The sequence below is a fragment of the Trichosurus vulpecula genome, chromosome 2, assembly GCF_011100635.1.
Source record: "Trichosurus vulpecula isolate mTriVul1 chromosome 2, mTriVul1.pri, whole genome shotgun sequence".
NCBI lineage: Eukaryota > Metazoa > Chordata > Mammalia > Diprotodontia > Phalangeridae > Trichosurus > Trichosurus vulpecula.
Window position 1 is genome coordinate 248,839,977 of NC_050574.1, and position 10,390 is coordinate 248,850,366.

Consider the following 10,390-nt stretch of genomic DNA (forward strand, 5'->3'; position numbering starts at 1 on the left):
TATGTGCAATTATATAAAACATTTCCATCTTAGAAATGTTGTACATGGGGGCAGCTAGGTGGTGCAGTGAGTAGAGCACCGGCCCTGGAGTCAGGAGGACCTGAGTTCAAATCTGGCTTCAGACACTTGACACATGTGCTAGCTGTGTGACCTTGGGCAAGTCACTTAACCCTGATTGCCCTGCCAAAAGAAAAAAAAAAGAAAAAAAAAAGAAATGTTGTACAAGAAGACTCAAATAAAAGAAAAAAATGAAAGCAAGTGAAAATAGAGCAGTTATTTGCATAAAGACAACTCATCTATGAACTTAGTAGCCAAGTGCAAAGAAAATATAAGTAATGTTCCAAAGGGAAACATGGGAAATATTAAAGGTACCTACTTCGGAGATGAGCTTAGATTTACACGTAGGAAATTCATTAATTGCCTTGAAAACATTGCCAAAATGAAGAGTCTCTGATCTGTTGTTAAAATGGGGAAGAATGTAACTATTCCCTGTTCTTAGTAACAGCACAATGAGCTTCCCACAGAATTTTGATAGAGTAAGAGTCATGTAGTGTTTATCTTTTTTTAAAGAGTTTTACATTAACTATTTTTATCTAATTTTGCATGCAGAAAAAAATCCTTTTGTACATTAAAAAAATAGAAATCTTCATTAATATAGGGAAATTGGCTTATTGCTTTCTTTCTCAGGTTTTGGCTCTTCCTGGTTTGGGTGTCAGCACCATATTTGTGTCATAAAAGGAATTTAGTAGGACTCTTTGTGGTGGCAAACAGGGTGAGACTTTCAGCTGTTTTTTGTTTTGGATTGCTTCTAAGCACTAAGGAAATCAAGTACCTTTGAGTCTTACCTTTGTTTCAATCAAGAGTCTTTGAATGAGGAGTCTTTGATGACCTGCTTAAGTCATGGGAAAGCCTAGGTTACATGGGTTTGAGTTGTATGGTTGTGATGCCCTCTGACCCTGAAGAAGTGTATATATACTCTGAGGTTAGCATTTTGCTTGGGGCTCACTCACTGGAAGAGTGTCATGTGATTTGCAGGTGAGACTCTAGGTAGCTGTTGGGGTCCCCCGGCTTTGAAAAACCCTGATGTTGGTGCTTCTCTCTCTGGTAACTATGTATGTATTGCTATGGACAGATTGATTTGTGTTATTTGTTCTGTTCATGTAATTTCTGCTTGTAATTTCTGTTTGTATTTTCTCTGAAGTTCGGGATGCTGACTTTTTCCCCTGAACTAAGTGAATGATATATGTATGTTTAATTAAAGTGAGATTGTAAACTCCTTAAAGTTATTTTCCTTAGAAAAGCAAATCAAAGAATCTGTGCTAGCAGCCCTCCTGTGTGTTGGTGTTGTTGGTCTTACACAGCCACAGTAGCGGCAAAGCATTGTTGTTACACTCTTTCACCTATTTTTCCAAACAATTTTTATAGTATTGGATTAATTATTCTCTGAATGTTTGGTAGAATCCACTTGTGAATCCTTCTGGTCCTGGAGATTTTTTTCTTAGGAACTTCATTGATAACTTGTTCAATTTCTTTTTCTAAGATCTGGTTAAATATTTTATTTCTTCTTCCGTTAATCTTGGTAATTTATATTTGTAGAAATTCATCCATTTCATTAAGATTGCCAGATTTATTGGCATATAATTGGGCAAAATAGCTCCTGACAATTGTCTTAATTTGCTTTTCACTGGTGGTGAGTTCACCCCTTTCATTTTTGATACTATTTGGTTTTCTTCCCTTTTTAAAATAAAATCAACCAATGGTTTATCTATGTTATTGGGTTTTTTCATAAAACCAGCTTCTACTTTTATTTATTAGTTCAAGGGTTTTCTTACTTTCAGATTTATTAATCTCTACTTTGATTTTTAGGATATCCAATTTGGTGTTTAATTGGGGATTTTTAGTTTGTTCTTTTTCTAGTTTTTGTTTGTTTGTTTCATGCCCAATCTGTTTTTTCTCTATTTTATTGATGTAAGCAATTAAAGACATAAATTTCCCCCAAGTACGGCTTTGGCTGCATCCCATAAATTTTGGTATGTTGTCTCATTGTTATAATTTTCTTTAATGAAATTATCGATTGTTTCTATGATTTATTCTTTTACTAATTTGTTTTTAGGAATAGATTAATTTCCAATTAATTTTAATCTCTTTACATTGTCCATTATTGAATGTAATCTTTATTGCCTTATGATCTGAAATGAATGTGTTTACTATTTCTGCTTTTCTGCATTTGGTTGTGAGGTTTTTATGTCCTAATAGATAGTCAATTTTTTGCGTAGATGCCATCTGCTGCTGAGAAAAACGTATATTCCTTTCCATTCCCATTCAATTTTCTCTAGAGATCTATCATATCTGAATTTTCCAGAATTTTATTCACCTCCTTAACTTCTTTTTTTTTTTTGGATTGATTTATCTAGTTCTGAGAGGGGAAAGTTGAGGTCCTCCACTAGTATAGTTTTATTATCTATTTCCTCCTGTAACTCATTCAACTTCTCCTTCAAAAATTTAGATGCTATACCATTTGGTGCATATGTTTAGCATTGATATGACTTCATTGTCTATGGTACTTTTCAGCAAGATATAGTTTCCTTCTTTATCTCTTTTAATTATATCTATTTTTGCTTTTGCTTTGTCTGAGGTCATGATTGGTACCCCCTGCTTTCTTTGCTTCAGCTGAAGCATAATAAGATTCTGCTCCAGCCCCCCAGCTTTATCCTGTGTGTATCTCTCTGCTTCAAATGTGTTTCTTGTAAACAACATATTGTAGGATTCTGGTTTTTAATCCATTCAGCTATCCACTTCTGTTTTATGGGTAAGTTCATCCCATTCACACTTATAGTTATGATTACTAACTGTGTATTTCCCTCCATGCTCTTTTTTGCTTGTTTATCCCCCCCTCTCTCTTACCCCCCCTTCCCTCTTCACAAGTGTTTTACTTCTGATCACTGTATTCCCCAGTATACTTTCCCTTTTATCATTCCCTCTCTCCCCTTTTCAACATCCCCATCCTTTTTCACTTCCATATAGGGTAAGATAGATTTCTGTATCCAATTGAGTATATGGTATTCCCTCTTTGAGCCAATTTTGATGAGAGTAAAGTTTAAGCTTTGCCCACCACCAACAACTATCTTCCCTTCCGTTATAATAGCTTTTTCATGCCTCTTTTATGTGGGATAATTTACCCCCTTCAATCTCCCCCTTCTTTCTTGTTCCAGTTCAATTTTCTTTGTCACTCCTTTATTTTGTTGTTGCTGTTGTTTTGGGGGGAGGGTATCATCCCATCAAAATCACCATATATCTACATCCTCTATCTCCATATACTCTTTCTAACTGCTCTTATAGTAATAAAGTTGTTAAGAGTTAAAAATATTATCATATAGAAATATAAACAGTTTAACCTTATTGAATTTCTTATGTTTTCTCTTTCTTGTTTCTTTTTTACCTTTTTATGTTTCCCTTGAGTTTTATATTTGGAGGTCAAATTTTTTAATTGGCTCTGGTCTTTTAATTAGAAATGTTTGAAAGTCTTCTATTTTGTTAAATGACCATTCCCCCACCCCCAAAGATTATATGCAATTTTGCTAAGTAAGCAATTCTAGGTTCTAATCCTAGCTTCTTTGCTTTCCAGTATATCATATTCCAAGCTCTCTGGTTCTTTAATGTGGAAGCTGCCAAATCCTGTGTAATCCTGACTGCACCTCCGTCATATTTGAATTGTTTCTTTTTGGCTGCTTGCAATATTTTCTCTTTGATCTGTTAGCTCTGGAATTTGGCTATGATGTTCTTGGGAATTTTCATTTGTGATCTTTTTCAGGTAGTGATTGGTGGATTCTTTTGATTTCTATTTCACCCTTTGGTTTTAATATCTTAAGGCAGTTTTCTTTGATAATTTCTTGAAAGATGTTGCTCAGGCTCCTTTTTATATCATGGCTTTCAGGTAATCCAAAAATTCTTATATTATCTCTCTTGGATCTATTTTCCAGGCCAGTTGTTTTTTCAAAGAGAAATCTCACATTTTCTTCTATTTTTTTTTAGTTTTTTTTTTTTTTTTGCAGGAGGGAAGGCAAGGTAATTGGGGTTAAGAGACTTGCCCAAGGTCACACAGCTAGTAAATGTGTCAAGTGTCTGAGGCAGGATTTGAACTCAGGTACTCCAGACTCCAGGGCCACTCACTGTGCCACCTAGCTGCCCCTTAGGTTTTTTTCAATTTAGTTTTATTATATCTTGATATCTCATAGAGTCATTAGTTTCCACTTGCTCAATTCCAATTTTTGAAGAATTATTTTCTTCAGTGAGCTTTTGTACTTCTATTTCCAATTCATCAATTCTTTTTTTTTTTCAGGGAATTATTTTCCTCAGTAAATTTTTGTATATCTTTTCCTAAGCTGTTGGTTCTTTTTTCATGATTCTCTTGCATTACTCTCAATTCTTTTCCCAATTTTTCTTCTATTCTAATTTGCTTTTTTTTTTAAAAAAAAAACTTTTTTAAGTTCTTCTAGGAATTCTTTTTGGTCCTAAGACCAAATTACATTTTTCTTTAAGGCTTCACATATAGCCATTTTGACACTATTGTCCTTTTCTAAGTTTATGCCATAGTAATTTTCCATAGTCAAGCTCTTATTTTGTTTTTTTGTTCATTTTTTTCTGCTTTTTTTGTTGACTTGGTGTTTTTATGTCAGAGTTGGGCTCTGGTCCTATGCTGTCCCAAGTGTTTTTGTGCTGGGACTCTGAGTCTTACTGTTGATTTTCACTGGGCTTTAGGGCTTAGGTGCTTGTTTTCTCTGGCAGGTAGGATTCCCTTCTGACTTGTACTGGGGTTTAGGGCCTCCTTGTTGGTCTCTCTGGGGTGTGGGGTTTAGCTGCTGGCCTGCTACAGTGGTGGGGCCTTACTGCTGGCTTGTTATGGTAATAAAGTCTTTGTGGTGGCTGCCCATGATGGGGAGAGCTCTTGTTGCTGGTCAGCTTCAGGGGTAGGACCCTGCTAGGTTGCTATGGAAATAGGGTCTCTCTGCTGACAGGCCCCAGGGAGGGGCTACACTACTGGTCAGCAATGGAATTTAGGCCTTGCTGGTGGTTTGTGCTGAGGCTGGGGTCATTGGGATGGGACCTTGCTGTGCTTCACAGACTGCTCCCGTGCCTAGGGGTCTGCTGGATTGCAGAAGGGCAGGATCTTCCTGGTGGATTGCCCCAGTCTCAGAGCCCTGATGCAGGACCCCTGCTGTGAGGTTGGCTGCTGCTGCTGTTCTTGAATCTCACTCCCTTCCCATCCCAGTGAGACAGACCTTTCCTCCTGTGCTGGTAAGCTGCTTCCCTGCTCCTTGATCAACTCTGAGGCAGTTTTCTAGTTGTTTGGAGGGGAATTTGGGAGGGCTTCAGAGGGTTCCTTCCTCACTCTGCCATCTTGGCACTGGAAGTCACCAAGGTATATTTTTTTTTAAAGAGAAAATCTATATCATTTGAGACTTTAGAGATAAAATGTAGTGCATATAATTATATACCAACAGTTAACTATAGATTGAAGCATAAATAAGTAGAATATAACCTACCTGGGCAAAAAAAAATGCAATAAAGCACCTTGTTTTCAATACACTGGAATTATGGGAATAACACACAACATATGAAACATCTCCCTTTAGGGACATTTTTGTTTTCTCATTAGTCTTTACTCTGTTGACCATTGTTCATATCTATCACTGACACAGTCACAACCTGGAATTTGTCACCATATTTTTGTTTGCAAAATATCAGAACAGGTAAACCTTTTAATGACAACTACCATTTGGTCTGTCTTTCCACCCATACTCACTAAATCAATTCTTCTGCCTCAGTGGCATTTTCTAAACCATCCAGTAGTCCCCTGCGAGTTTTTCACTATGATTAGCAGTTTGGCTATGGTCACTCCTCATATCCTCCAGGGGCCAAGTTTATTCAGCACCATGGCCAGTAATTTTTCCGCAATTGTAATCTATCTTTCAAATGGCATTTTATTCTGTTGTTAATTAATGTTTCATGTGGTGATATCTTTACAACTTCATGGAAAACCTGAGATTTAAGAAGATTACAATGCTTCTTGGCATAGCATTACAAAGCACTTAGTAGGCACTCAATAGTTACTCAATGAGTGAATTTAAATTCAGTACATTCTCTACAGCCCTGGAGCACCTGTGAAGACAAACTTTGGAGGACTTCATTGAGAAGAATTTAATGGGAATCAGTGTAAAGCAGTACATCTGGGTTGCAAAAATCAATTTCACAAGTATAAGATGGGGAAGCATCCCTAGATATTTTTTTAAAAATCAGTTTAAAAAATATTATTATGAACTAGAAAATCATCAAAAAAATAAACATTTCCATATTTAGGGAAATCCAGAAAAATAACATGTATACAAAACCAATAATCTATTAAAATAGATTTTTAAATATATATTAAATTCAACATGGTGGTAGTATCAATATTGTTCTGTTTGTGTCCACTTTTGAGCTCCTTTCATCTCTCTTGTGTTCTAGAATGTGTCATTGATGTTCTCTCATTTTTTCATTTGGATCACTTTTCTCCCCAACATTCCACCAAATAAAAGCCCTCCCTAGATCTATGACTATCTATAGGGATAGATAGATAGATAGATAGATAGATAGATAGATAGATAGATAGATAGATAGATAGAGTCAAACAAAGAATTATATTTTATTGGTCATGTCTGAAAATTTATGTCACATTCTTCTGTAGTACATCACCTCTCCCCCAAGGTATGGAAAGCATGCTTCATCATCAGTCTTTTGGCATCATGATTATTCATTGAATTGATCAGAATTTCTTTAGCTTTTCAAATTTTTTTTCTGTTACAATAGTGCAGTCATTGTATAAATGATTGTCCTGCTTCTTCTCACTTTACTCTATATCAGTTCCTAGAAGTCTTCCAAGGTTTCTCTGAGTCCATCCTTTTTGCCATTTCTTTGGTGAAATAATGTTCCATCACATCCATATGCCAAAATTTGTTTAGTCATTCCTCAATCGATGGGCAATTCGGTTCTCAGTTGTTTGCTACAACAGAAAGTGCTGATATATATATATATATATATGTATGTGTGTATGTATGTATATATTATATATATATACATGTGTGTATGTATGTGTATATGTCTGTATTTTCCCACTGTCTTTGAACTTTTTGAGATATGTGCCTAGTAAAGATATTACTGGATGAAAGGGCATGTATAATTTTCGTGACTTTGGGGATATAGTTCCAAATTGCTTTTTAGAATGGTTCAACCAACTTACAGCTCTGTCAACAGTGAATTATTGTTCCTCTATTCTTCTCCCCTCTCAAACAATTGGATAAGGTAGTTTTAGTGAATTACATACTAAATATGAGTCAACCATGTGATGTGGTAGACAAGAGAGTTAATGCAATCTTAGATGGCACTAACAAGATTTCAGAGGTGTTATTGCCACTGTACTCTGCCTTGGTCATATCGTATTAGGCATATTATGCTCAGATGTGGGCCCCATATTGATAAACTGGAAAGTATCCTGATGAGGGCAAGTAGAGTGGTGAAATGCCTCATGTGCATATCATATGATCAGTTGAAGGAACTGGGAATATTTAGCCTAGAAAAAGAAGACAGCAGCAGGGAAGGAGAGACATGGTAACTGTCTTGAAGAGAAATTAGATTTGCACTTGTCCCCAGAGGAAAGAATTAGGAGAAATGGATAGAAGCAGTAAGGAGACAAATTTATACAAAAGGTGTGGAAAAACCATCCCAAAATGGGATGGGTTGTCTCAGGTGGTAGGGAGATCTCTTTCACTAGAGCTATTTTTAAAAAGGTTGGATGCCAAATAATTAAGCATGTTGCCAAGGGCATTTTTGTTTAGATTGAGGTAGGAATAGGCGGCATCTGATACCTCTTCTGATTCTGATTCATCATCAAAATGATTCTTTTTCAGAGACATTTGTTAATAAATAATAATAGCTAATAATAATAATAACAGGTAACATTATACAGCTCTTACTAGAGTCAGGCACTGTGCTAAGCACTTTGTTATTATTTTCTCATTTGAGCTTCACAACAATCCTGGGAGGTTGGTGCTATTATTAGCCACATTTTATAGATGAGGAAACTGAGTCAGACAAAAGTCGAGTGACCTTCCCAGGGTCACACAGCTAGAAAGTGTCTGAGGCTGGATGTGAATTCAGATCTTCCTAACTCCAGGCTCAGTGTTCTATCTACTACATCACCTAGCTGCTCCAACAGTAAATAGAGAAAGTTTAGAATTAATGGATTTTTCTTTGTTGAAAATTCTCATTTGTCCCTGGTTCCTTTCCTCTCTTATACTCCTTTCACTCATGGGTACAAATTGAAACATGGATTTCTCTTGAAGAAAACATATCACATACCACCCTCTCTAAGGTCATCCCCATCCTGCAACCAAGTACCAGAGCTATGAGGATGAGTAAATATAGTTCATGCTCCCCACTGCTACTTCCAGTTGTCTTGAGTCAACACTCAGTACCTCTACTCTTATGATGCTCACTGCCATTCAGTTAAATCACCCTATCTCAATCCTTGTCACTGATATCTAGGAACTTTTGGAATATTCAACCACCTATTTATGTGATTTCAGCACCAAGTTTATAATCTTGTTTTCTACTCCAGTCCCTGGATAGCATTCTTAGTGACTTCAGATTTCATTTTTATGACTCTTTTGACCTCTTGACCGACTTCCATTGACATTGTACCTTTGCTACCACCTTAGATCTCAACTTTACTCCAAAGTGCTCCACCTTCAAGAACTTGAACTTTGAAATTTTTCCTGGTTATAAACTTGTAGCCTTCAGCCTGTCCCATCATTTTGTTCTCATAACCTAGTCTTCATCTTCCTCATGACCTTTTGTCCAGCTATACTTCCCTGTTCTACAAATTCATCACCCCCATTCTTTCTTCACATTCTTGACCTTAGTCAGCTGTTTTAAAAATGTGCTGTGCTTGACCATTAAATTTCCTCCCCCTTTGTTTTTTGTACCTCCCAATACCAACCTAGAGTTGCTGATATAAGGTACCATGAGCTGAGACTGTGGACTATTTGTTGAGCAATTTGAAACCTCCTGGACCCAGGAATAAGAAAAATCCATGACTAGAAGAGCTTATGAAGAAGGGACCAGAGACTGGGTGATAATTGTACACAGCCAGTCAGTGACCTGAGAGTTGAGAGAAAAGGACTTATGTGGCAGGGCTAGAAAAGGAAGGGAATGTCTAGATTCAAACAAAATTCAGGCACCAAGTCTAAGACATGATCCATAGATCAGGCTGAAATAATAACAGTGATAAAAGTTTCACAAAGAGGTCATATAATTTGCTCCAGTTATATTTCTATTTTTTATTTAATGCTTTTATGTGTAGTCATGTGAGGCTAGTCAAAGCTTCTAACTAACTTATCACTAAATTAGTTGCAGGTGAATAGTTGCCACCAACTTCTATATTACTCTGTAGGGAAATGTCCTTTTCTAAATGTTAATAGATATTTTGTCCTTCTGTAGTTTCTAATCTCCAACTATTTATTTTCCTTCTCTGTCCATTTCTCCAAGGTCCTGACTGGATCAACTACACATTCATATTATCTAATTTCAAGTTGGCAGTCACCCCTGCACAGAAAACTTTTTATTCGTCTTTGATTTATTCTTTATCATTCTTCACAGCACTTGTTCTAAATTTCTTTCCCCCTTAAATCCCCAGCACCCAGAACCCTCAATCTCAGCAGATAACCCTGACATTTCTCTCTCTACTAGCTTTTTTCCATCTGCCTGTAAATAGGCTCAGGTATGAAAATTTTTCTTGATCCTAGTATCTCCTAAAGCAAACTTTCTATCTCCCTTCTCTTCTTTCATAAACATCTAGAAAAATAAATTTCTCCTTGTTGCTTCCCCATTTGCAGTACTAGCTCCTACCATTCTCTCCATTCTATTGAAATTGTTCCCTCTAAGGTCACCAATGATTTCTTTAAAATATTCATTATGCATGCCTTTTTGTCTTTATACTACAATCTTACACATACACCACAGAAAAATAACTAAACACATGTGATACAGTGACCTCATTTGACAATGTAGGAAATATTCTGTACAAATAAGTCCTCCATTTCTCTGCCACAAGTGATGGTGCATGTTTCATTATCTATTCTCAGACACTTTCCTTGTTTTTTAAATTTCACAGAATTTAACTTCCTTGTCCTGGGCAGGGTAAAGAGAAGATCTACAGGGAAGTAGAAACAGATTGCATCGAACTTAGAGTGAAGCTACTGAACATACTCTTTCTTGCTTACCATCATCATCTTTTTGAAGGAGTGGGAAACAAAGAGAAAAATATTAGATAATAAGGTGAAGGGAATCCAAGGCA